Raw genomic sequence first — 12,566 nt, 5'->3', positions numbered from 1 at the left:
AATGGGGCCCCCCACAAGCTCCGCATCTATCTAGAATTTATCCACCCATTTTTGTTATCCTTTCTTCCATTGCGTCGAGATTTGTAATTACTGAACTGATAGCATCTTGACCTCCATCTTTACTTGATTTTTCTCTAGTGAAATCCTCCTTTAGGTTGCAATACTCTCTTGAATGCTTAGTGAACTCGTCAATCAAAGCTTTATTTGTTGTCGGATCCTTTTTATTCATGGGCCCTTGAGAGACCAGAAGTTAGCGGGTGTACACATTGACTCCATCATAAAATATTGAGATTTCTTGTTGCACATTGAAGTCATGTTGAGGGAAATGTTGTAACAATATCTTGTAACGCTCCCAGGCTTCGTATTGCGACTCCCCACTCCTAATTATTAAAAAATATGTATATTTCTTTTAAGGTTCGCCACTTTTGAAGGAGGGGTAAACTGGTTTATGAACTCAGTCTTAAAATCAACTCATGTTGTCATTGATCCAAAGGGAAGTGTTTTTAACCATTATTTTGCTTAACCCTTTAGTGTGACCGGAAAAAGTCTGTAAAGACCCAAAAATCAAGGGTAAAATCTCATTTTTCAATATAGTCAAAACACATATATCTTTGAATCCAAACATTCCAAAAGCATTACTAATTCAAAACATTTATAAGAGTCATCCCAAAATCACATAATGAAGAAAAACACAGGTGTGTGTGTTGCGATCAAGCTGATCCCTTCCTTTCCAAAACAATGATACTTGGAACCATAAACAAAACTGTAAGCACGAAGCTTAGTGAGTTCCCTAGAGAATACCCCCACATAATCACATAACCATATCAATCGCATAACCATGCATATACACATATAGAGATGTCATGGAAACCCTCCAAGGTCTTATACACCTAATCACATAAATCATATCAACTACAGAAGTTATGCATATAAACATATAGGGAAGTCATGGAAACCCTCCAAGGTCTTACATCGGGTGCCACTGGAACCCCCGCTTGGTCTTAGCCCATTGTTATGGGAACCCCCGCATGGTCTTAACCAGGAAAGCCATGGAAACCTCCACATGGTCTTATATCCAATTGCCTCAGGAACCCCCCGGGGTCTTCCATACCAATATCATATCAACATAACACATAATCAATTAACATTACACATATACAAACCCTACAAGCTATACATACAACATATAAAGGTATCATGGAAACCCTCCATGGTCTTACACCGGATTCCATAGGAACCCAACATGGTCTTAGATCACTGCCATGGGAACCCCCACATGGTACTAGCCTGGAATGCCATGGGAACCCCCACATGGTCTTATATCCAACAGCCTCGGGAACCCCCCGAGTCTTCCATGCAAGCAACACATAGTCAAATAGCACACCACATATCACAGAAATATCTAGCATACCACATATCACATAATAGCTAGCATACTACATAACACATATAACTAATTGCCATGGGAACCCACACATGGTCTTAGTCTACTATCGGCGTTGGTGCCTTAGACCCATTGGTATGGTGAGGAGACTCACCTCGCACTGCTGAAGTCCCGCGGACAAAACTCTAGCTGTTGGATGACAAATTCTCGAACTGTCAATCATCAAAATAGCACCCAATCAGTAATTGGGTTCCAATGCTCAACCACAACTCTATACTTGGGGTATGGAGACTCTCTTACCCCTAACCAAGTTTGATTCAAAACAAAGGCACAAACTCACACTTTAAAAGCCTAAAAGCCCAATAATCAACCAAGGCCCAACCTATGGCCCAATTTTCCAAATGTGGCCCAAAATTTTACATGGGCTTGTCTTAAGGCCCAACCATTTATTCTAGTCCAAACAATTGGCATTCTAATGGCCCACTAGCTACTACCCTCAAGACCCAATTATGGCCCACTTATGGCCCAATTTTTCAAATTGGACCTAAGCCTCTCTAATAGGTCTTATACTAAAGCCCAATAATTTCCTTAGTCCGTAAATATGTTCCCAGTTGGCCCACAAAGGCACCCAACAGCTTAGTCCAATAAATAGACCAATCAGAACCCAAATCCAATTAGGGTTTTTCACATAAAATGACGATTAGGGTTAAGTGTTTCTTTTCAACCCAATAATGAGTTAATCCATTAAGTCCAAACATACAATGAAATCGGGCTTGAGTTATAACTTCACTCCAATGGTCCAAAATGCCGGTCCCGATAGGTCCAAACCAATAATCCTAAAATTAGGGTTTTCTAAACCCTAATTAGGGCTTCCAACCCATTACAATCCAATTAGGCCCAAAAGCTAAGTCATTAGGCCCATTAGGGTTAGCCTCTTTTGAATCTAGGGTTTGAGGTTTTGACCTTTTGGATGGTCTTATCGGGTAAATTTTGAAACTTTATCCTTCTAGACTTTGTTTCGGACCAGATCTGAAATTTGGAGCCTATGGAATCGAAGAAAACGGCTTCATCCATTACGCTACTAAAACCCCAGTGCCCACAGCATGGCTCGAGTTGCCACAACATAGTGGTGGGGAAAATTGCGACTGATTGTTACTAGAAGGCCAGGGTGTGGCCATAAGTGGCTATGACGTGACGATTGACCAAAGTCAACGATGGTCGTTTGCTTTGACATTTGACCTGAGTTGACTTTTGGTAAAGCAGCTATTTTGGAGGAAGAACTCAACGTTTATTTGGTTTGACTGATTAGGTGGTGCGTAGCAGTGGTACTCTGTCAATGAGAGCAATAGCAGTAGAGCACTTTTCTGTGAGGTAAGTCTTTTCGCTCACTGGTGGGCTGAAGGCACCAATGTCAACCCACTAATACGTATGTGTAGAATGTATGTGACTATGTCACTATTACTGATATGATTGTATGATATATGCATGGTGCCAATCTGGGCTCGGAGTCATTATGGACTCGAGGTTGATACGGACCTGAAACAGCTACTTGTTGTTAAATGGGGTTGATACGGACCTGAAACAGTCACATGTTATTATATTTATGTGTATATAGTATGTGGTATTTAGGGAAGCTCACTAAGCTTTGTGATTACAGTTATGTTTATGGTTTCAGGTACTTTCGGTATGAAAGGGAAGGGCCTGGGGTGATGGCACAACATTCTCCCCCTCATGTTTCCGCAATTATGATTTATTTTACTCTAATGTTTTGGATATTTTATATCTTGGATGTTTTCGAGACATTTTATGTATGGGATTGATGAACTTAAAAATGAAAAATTAAACACTATTTTTGGGATGTTACATTCATGTTTCCTTTTCTTGGAATTTTGCACATTCTCTTCTTTTTTTAATCATATTCGTCGTCAAGATTAACATGGAGGGGTATATTCAAAAAATGTATCATCCTCCTAAATCCATGTCTCAGCGGAATGGAGGCTTTTTTTGTAACACCCGTAAAATTCCAACTAATTTAAACTTTTCAAAAACAACCCAGTTTCGTTAAGTTATTACAAAAAGATTTTCAATACAATTATTATCAGAGTCTTCCCAGAACCATATCATAAAACATAAACATGAGGAGAGGTACGATCATGACTTTGCCTTGCCACGGTCTCCTGAAGTACCTGAAACATTAAACCACAACTGTAAGCCCGAAAGCTTAGTGAGATACACCCAAAATACCAACCACATATACCATACACATAACATATCATAATAGAACAGCCATGCACATTGGGTGTACTGTGTGATTGGTTCGCCTCACCGGGCCTTTAGTCCCCCTGGTCCACCCTCCGAGTCTAGCCATATCCATCGAGTCTGCAGTGTAGTTGGTCCGCCCGCACCAGGCCTTCAACCCACCTGGTCTACTCTCTGAGTCTACAGTATGACTGGTCCGCCCGCACCGGGCCTTCAGTCGGCCCGGTCCACTCTCCGAGCCTTGGCACGTCTGGTCCGCCCTCGTCGGGCCTACAGCCTATCCGGACCGCTCGTTGGGCCTTTAGAATATCCGGTCTGCCCTGGGTATGTTGGCCTACAACACAAAGTAGGAGCCGCCTCAACCCAACCACAGTCAACCAACCATGTGCACATAAACATATAACCATATAACAATTAATCATCAATCAACCTATCTAGCAGATTACATACATAGGATACTCTAACCAGGATACCGACCTTAACCAGGTTTCTAACATATACCATCCTAACTACAAGGATGCAAGCATATAACAATGCAATAACATAGCAAATAACAGTTACCCGGATTTCCATCCGATAAAGGGCCGGCCTTGGTGCCTTAGACCTTGTCGATATAGTGAGGATAACTCACCTCGCAACTGCTAACTGAAGAGATAAGATCACGCTGCTCCAACCTCCGACACGAACTCTACCACTGATCAATACCAAATGACTGAACTCAATAAATACCAATAATTACCAAAATACCCTTGGAATTCAACTCTTGGTCAAAGTCAAAGTCCTCAGTCAAAGTGAAATTTCCTGACTGACTCTACTCGCCGAGTCAGCCCGCTGACTTGTCGAGTCACTGGGCTCTGAAAACTCCCATATCGCGACCCAACTCGCCGAGTCCCATGAACTTTGAGTCCCTTCATGCTCAACTCACCGAGTCATTCTTCGACTCATCGATTCACGACTTAACCAGAAAAGGTTGGGATTCCTCGACCAAACTCGCCGAGTTCAAGAACAAACTCGCCGAGTCCAAGGCAACATTCATTAGACTCGCTGAGTTGTTCTTCCAACTCGTTGAGTTCCTGCCTATCTTCATCCAACTCATCGAGTTCACCTATGTGACTCGTCGAGTACCTCTAGCTCTTAATCAATACAGTGACTTTCCAAGCCATGCAGGGGCTCCAATCCATAGATCTATCCTTCTACAAGCTATTCCTCACGTAAAGTTGCAAACTTTACGTGAATCCAAAGAAATCTAAGCATAATACACTCTTGGGCTAAGGCTTGGGACAAAAGAACTTCACCTACATCTCTTGATCATAGACTTTATGGCTCCTAGGGTTATTACAAGCCTAGATCTGAGGTAGCAACCTCAAATCTTACACCAAACTCGAGATCGACCTCATTTATGCCCCCAAAAAACCCCACAATTGATAAATCTAGATGCACAAAAGCTCAAGAACAGATCTATTACCTCCAATGCAAGCTCCCACTAAAGAATGAACCAAATCTTCGTAAAGCCCCTTGCTCCAAATCTTCTTTCTCTTCAAGTCCCCTCCAAGATTCCCTCCTCCAAGGCTCTAATTTCTCACAAAGGAAAGCTCACACGAATCTAGGGCTTCTAGAACTCAAAGGGAAGGTAAAGAGTCTGGGGAAGAGGTGTTATGTTCTTTATATAGGGCACAACCCCCGGGATTAGGGTTTTCTCTCTTCAGCACCAACTCGCCGAGTCCAGCCTTCGACTCGTCGAGTTGGTCACTTAACGTGTGACCAGAATCGCGACTCGACTCGCCGAGTCTATCCATCGACTTGCCGAGTCGACCTTTCTTATTTACACTAAGAACCCTGAACTCGCACTTCTGAACTCGGGGTGTTACACTTTTTTGGAGGTATCGTCGTTACCATGGGGAAGATCATTCCATTCCTTGTGGTATCGCATAAATCCATGTTTCAGTGGGGTTCCTAATTTGTTCCATCACTTGAAAGACTATGCATTGGTTATTTGTAAGTTGTTCCTATATAGTTGTACTATAGTGAGTGAGTTGAGAGGGATGAATTTCCAAGTGTTTAGGAATATAAGGGTTGGAAGTGAGAGGTGAGAGAAATACTTATGTAGAGCCTACATGACCATCTGGAATTGTTCTACACACACATACGTATGCATATTGTCTAGGTTTGTATTTTCATTAGTAAAAAATCAAATCCTTGGGTAATATTTTCATTAATTCTAGATAAGAACAAAGCAAAAAGAAAATTACGTGATCTGGTTACAAGAAAATTACATGGACATGATATGTAACACATTCATAACTATACATGATCTAGTTATAGCCAAAGTCAAAGAAAATTGTGTCAACGTATGACTAACTTGCATTACATTAAATCATGAATAAATACTTACTTGAGTTTCTTGATCTTCCATAGAGGGACAGTTAACCTATTTTTTATTTTTGCATCAATGTCATTCAAATAGGTTAATCAAACTTAATCTTATGTATAAATATTTATTCATTTGGAGATGAACAATAAATTTACGTCTCTAATGAACAACTAGATGTGAGACTCATGTATTACATATGTTTATTTAAAAGAAAAAATGAAATTCTAAACATTTGAAAACTTTAAATTTATAAGAAAAGTAAGAAAAATATTGAATTATTAAAATTAAAATGTTTTTTGTTCTCTTTTCTAGTTAAACAAATAATTTAGACAAATAAACTAAGAAAACCAATGAAGCTTTAATTTAGTAATTTTGAAATTAAAAAGAAAGTCTATCAATGAAATTGATATGCATTTTTTTATTATATTTAAATATTATATGGAATTTTAGAAAAATGAAAAACCATAAAATGACATATGGAATAAAATTTAATATAAAATAACTACAAAATGATATGTAACAAAATAAATGACAATGTGACATATGGTAAAAAAAATTATTTGTTAAAGTAGAAATATAATCATTATATTTAAAGTTAGCATCAAAAAAATATTGTTATTTTTGTCACTATATGTAAATAAGGCCAAGTCTTTTCCATAACTTTGGCAGTTATGTTTTGATAATTACAAATGGTTCATGTTGTAACCAATATGTTCACAACTGGCCACTAAAATATTATTTTACTAGTTTATAACATATGAGAACATAGTTATAAAATTAATTAGATTTTTATAGTAAAACTTTATAATTATTAATCGAATATTTTAAATAAATAATTTTAAATAATTATTAATTAAGAGATATATCAAAATTTTAAAGTTAGTTATAACTTCAAATTTAATATATAATTACAAAAAGTAAATGTTTCTATAAAAAGTTTAAAGTCTATTATTTAAAACCTTAACATCATTAATTGTAATAGTGATTTGCTTAATATATCTCTCTGATACATGACATTAATTGAGAGAACCCCTTCAATAAAACTTAAAACTACATCATATTACTCCAAAATATGCTACATGCATATTCGTAAATAATATTTTATATTGATAATTTGATTACAAAAGCTAGATATAAACCGACTATTTAGACTATTACAAAGTGTTATATATTACATAACTACCCAGAATATTTTAGTTTTATACATACATGAGTACTAAATACAAAAGTAATAGTTTTAACTATTCAAAATCTTCTATCAGTATATGACTATATTGGATGTTTATTACCTACAATTGTTAAACATTGAGAGGGGTAAGTGGTAACACTTAGTGAGTTCAATAATAGATACAATATAACGCTATGCCAAATATATACTTCAATGTGGCAGAAGCAAAGAGGAACAAGGAACAACAAAGACATATATGAATCATGTGACAAGCTTTCCATATCAATCAATGATTTGATTCAAAGATATACAATCAATGAGACATAACAATTTCAATATTTGATATACATCAATAAAGCTTCGGCCCAAATGGCACAGAAAACATACACTTTGTCATTTAAAATTTTGGTAGATTTCAGGCTTTTAGCCCTATCTAACCTTCTACCAATGCCATAGGGGTAGAAGTCATTCTCTTACGCGACATGCTCTACCTGGCCAGAGGCTACATACCAATATCATTGTGAATCTAAGTCCTTTCACTGATCACATGGTCAAAGATACAGCTTTGCTACCAAAAAAGCATGGAATAATAACACGAAAAAGGTCATAGCACATATAACATATGACATACAATTGTTCCTATATATTGAACTCACCGTGAAATAACTGAATGAATAAATGATAATTTGGGCAGTACTTCGACTCTAAAAATGACTTTCTGTGACGAAACCGGGGATTTTAGTTGAAAATCGGGTCTTACTCGGGCAGAGTTTCGACTAGTAAGATGGTTTTCTTGGGAACTTAGGGGCTTCAGGGCTTGCTTCAGGTATCGGGGATGATACTAGGACTTCAGGGGGTTAAAAGTAGGCTAAAATGGAGTAGAGAGTGAGAGGAAGTACAGTTTCTAAACAAAAACTCAGAGGTCTTTGATTTCTATTTATAGTAAGAGGTTGATCCCTCGAACGCAACGCGTTCCTTGGAGGAACGTAGAGCGTTCCCGAACGCAGCGCGTTCCTCGGAGGAACGCATCGCGTTCTGGTGGGTGTGTGGTTGTGTATCGGTTTCCGAGCTTCGGACGTGTCAAGATGCGAGATACGTGTCCACTTCATGCGAACGCAGCACGTTCCTTTCGGATAAGCTTCGAAGTTTGTGCCCAGAACTTTAAAAATTCATATATTTGGCATACGAGCTCCGTTTTTTACGTTCTCTATGTCCACGCATATGTGAGATTATACTCTACAACTTTCGTTTAGACTCCGTCGGCTAATTTTGACTTGATTTTTAATGTTATATTTTTAACAGACCGGACAGGAAAAGTCTGTTAAAATTTCATAACTTCTTCATCCAACGTCCGTTTTCGTCTGTCTTTTTATCGTTGTACTACTATTGACGAGACCTTCGATTATCATTTAGGTTGTGTTGGCTAAAAATCACTCGATCTTTATTTCGAGTTTTTAGTTGTATACTGCTATAACGAAACTTAGAAAAATCATAACTTCCTCATACGAAGTCAGATTTGGATATTCTTTTTATGAAAATTCTCAATTTAATAAATACTACGAATTTCATTTAGATCACTAAAGCTAAAAAGGTAGTTTATCGAAAACTCACTTTTTACGTCATACGACGTCATGTCGGTTCTGTCGCGAAACTTTTAGGAGTCATAACTTCTTCATTATAACTCGGATTTCGATGAGGTTTTTGCCTAAATGTTTCTAACGAGATTCTTTACAACTTTCAATAATATAATTCTACTTATTTTCAACTTTTATACTTTCATTAATTTCAATATTTGACTTTTGTTTGGAATATCATAAGACTTTCAATACTTTCTGAATAATTCTAAACATAGTTTACTTCAATTCTAGTAAAAACTATCCGATAGAACTCAACGCTCAAAATCACATAATATTTCATAATATTATTCATTTTTAAAAGTTACAAAACACGATAAATGAGCGTGTATGTTACATTTATTATGAGTTGTATTAGAGCTATACATGATAAAAGGTGATTAAAGTTATTCTTTTATTAGTATACTAGGTATGAGATTCATGTATTACATGAGTTTATTTAAAAGAAAAAACTAAATATAAAATTCTAAACATTTGAGAAATTTGAATTTATAAGAAAAATGAGAAAATATTGAATTATAAAAATTAAAGTGTGTTTTTCTTTAGATTTAAACAAATAATTTAGATAAACAAATAAAAGAAATTAATAATGCTTTAATATAATAATTTTGAAATTAAAAGAAAAGTTCATTAAGGAAATTAATATGCATTTATTATTGCATTTAAATACTGTGGAATTAATAAAATAGGAAACCCATAAAATGATGTGGAATAAAAATTAATTTAAAATAACCACACAATGACATTTGACAAATTGAATGAGAATGTGACAAGTGACAAAAAAAAAACTTTTATTTATTAAAGTAGACTAGTTATGTGACTCATGTATTACATGAGTTTGTTTAAAAGAAAAAAGAAAATATAAAATTCCAAACATTTGAGAAGTTTGAATTTATAAGAAAAATGATAAATTTTTGAATTATAAAAATTGAAATGTTTTTACTCTAAATTTAAACAAATAAATTAGATAAATAAATAAAAAAAAATAACAAAGCTTTAATATAATAATTTTGAAATTAAAAGGAAAGTTCATTAAGGAAATTAATATACATTTATATAGTATGTGGACTTAATAAAATAGAAAAACCATAAAATAACACATGAAATAAAAATTAATTCAAAATAACTACAAAATGATATTTTACAAATTGAATGAAAGTATAACAAATTACACCAAAAAATAAAAAAAAATCATTTATTAAAGTAGATGGAAATGAAGATTAAGAAGGGAGATTGGGAGATGTATAAATTAGATTGGCAATGTAAACAACTCTCAACATATTACATTGAACCCACAACAATATTAGATCATTAATGAAGATTACAAACCAAATATTAACTTCATCACTAGAAGCGATGCTAAATTTCCATATCCCTATCCTAATAAATAAGTAGAATCTGTCCACGTGTCAATCTCCCAGCACCCCTAAATATTGTTTTCCCGCTTCTTTTCCTCATCTACATTTACGAAACTGCCCTCAAAATTTGCACCAATTAATTTGGGATTTTTACGATTCAATTTCAAATTCGAAGTAATTGATATCCCAAATAATCAGGGATTTTGTTTCCTTTTTAAATTCCATTTTAGAACGATATAAATCTTCTCCAAATTTGAAATCCATTGGCTAGGGCTTCAAGCTGCATATATCTAATGCGTACTCGCTATGTATTTCATATACATCTCCATCGAAACCATCTCCCTCACCTTCGTCTCTCTCATCCCGATATACCCCTCCGGTTCTCACATCTTTGTAAGTGTTCCTGCCACTAACACTCTATATTGCCATAACCACTTCATAAATAAACTCTATCAAGCAGGAACAACTGTAATCCTCTTCTTGATTACAAAAATAAGAGCTCCAATATGAGGATGTATGTTTCTCCCTGTAATGTCAACAATCATTTTTTTATTGGTGTAATATTTGTATTAAACAAATTTGGGAATCTTTGATTGCAGGACGTGGTGGAAGCGGTGGTTTCTCAGGTTGACGTGGAGATGGAGGTGATTGACGAGGTAGAAGGCGATGAGGATATTGGTAAATTTTTGTTTCTTTCAACAATTGCTGAATCAGTAAGAGATATTTTTTTAGTGGTAATCTCTCTGACTCCTAATTGTATGACAAACTTGGTTGATTTTTTTTGTGCATAACAAGTGTTCGATGAAATGTCTCACTACCAATTCTATTGTTTTACATGTTTTTGTTAATAATTGTTTATGAATATCTGATGCCTCCTAAGACTGATCACGCGCATTGGGTTTATTCCGATTTCAGGTAAGGATTGTTTGATAAAGATGTAGTATACGTATAACAACATATTGTTTGATAAATTTCTGGACTTTTTTTTCTATAAAAATGTTAATTTAACTTAACTTGTATTTTTTTTTTCAAGTTAAGGATTGATGGAATTCTACCATTTTATGAGGGTGATGACCATGAAAACGTTAATATTCTATGTTATAGTTTGATGCCACACTTATTTACAACTTTGAAGTCGGTTGTTGTCAGGTAATAGTTTTATAATACTCTTTTTAACTCCCTTGAGATATATTAGTTTTATTTGTTTTTGGTAACATATGAAATATAATAATTAACTTTTACAGTGCATGAATGATTTCTTATCCCCAATACTTTATGTCATGGAGAATGAGTCATAAGCTTAAAATAATGGAGTGATTTGGACCAAATTTTCATCATGATCAGAGTGGGCATGAAATCTTAATTTTTTTTTGTATTGCCAAAGGTTCTTTCCCTCTTTCTCGCCTTTGTGTGTGTGTGTGTGTGTGCATAGACATTGTATATAGGCTTTGTTTATTAATTATGTTGGAGGGTATTTATGTCTTTTTTCATAGACAAGAGATTTTTTGAAATTGCTTTCAAATTGAAGATACTCATAGCTGATAGAGTTTCTAGACAAGGGCAAAACCGTCAAATAAACTTGGATGTTGGTTTTGAAAAAATACTTGACCAGCTATACATGACATTTTAATATGATCTAAATTGAACAAACATGTCTTACAATTTACAAATAAAAGCTTAAGTGATTGAAAATATATATATATATATATATATATATATATATATATATATATATATATATACATACAACATTTTTCTTCATTTGAAGGTTATCAAATCGAGCAGCCAAACTCTTTAGGGCATGCCATTTTGCTTCTCTCATATGTTATTAACAAGGTTAAATATTGTTCATTGGATGGAATTAAAATGTACTCATTTTTATGATTGGAAAAACTCTTTAGGGCTACTTCTTATGATGATAGTGATGGGTTTTGGTCATAAGACATCCTATGTGCTCATACAAACCCTAATGCTTGGATCTAGGTTTCTCTATTGTACATGCCTTGAATCCAAGACTATAAACCCTAATTCTAGCATACAAGTAATCATATTAAATATGTAATTAGGTTTAAGATCATACCTTGATTGTTATGTAGCAATAACAATCCCAATTCCTCCTTGAATTGACTTTGGAAGGCTTAGAGTCACAAGTGTCACTCCTCTAATGGCTCACAAACACCATAAGCAAGAGGATGAAGAGGAGAGAGGTTGGAGGCTGCCAAAACCGTGTGTAAACCCTTACAAGAAACTTAGCCACGTTTTTGAGCCTTAAGGGTTCTTTATATAGTTGGGCTATTAGGGTTATCTAACAAGGAAACCCTAATTTGGATGCTTAAGCCCTAAGCAACCCATAGACTCCTTTTAATAAAGCCCTTGGACGATTTCCTTATGG

The 12,566-nt window shown here is 35.2% G+C and overlaps 1 non-coding gene across 1 annotated transcript; it reads left to right on the top strand.

The window, feature by feature from the left end:
• Positions 1-308: 308 nt before the first annotated feature.
• Positions 309-417, top strand: LOC145013623 (small nucleolar RNA R71). Its single transcript, XR_013665171.1, has one exon. It is a non-coding gene; the product is annotated as a small nucleolar RNA R71 (small nucleolar RNA).
• The last annotated feature ends 12,149 nt before the right edge of the window (positions 418-12,566 follow it).

The sequence above is a fragment of the Lactuca saligna genome, chromosome 8, assembly GCF_052625555.1.
Source record: "Lactuca saligna cultivar CGN05327 chromosome 8, ASM5262555v1, whole genome shotgun sequence".
NCBI classification, from domain to species: domain Eukaryota; kingdom Viridiplantae; phylum Streptophyta; class Magnoliopsida; order Asterales; family Asteraceae; genus Lactuca; species Lactuca saligna.
Note: the sequence above shows the minus strand (reverse complement) of the source record. Positions and strands in the feature narration are given on the sequence as shown.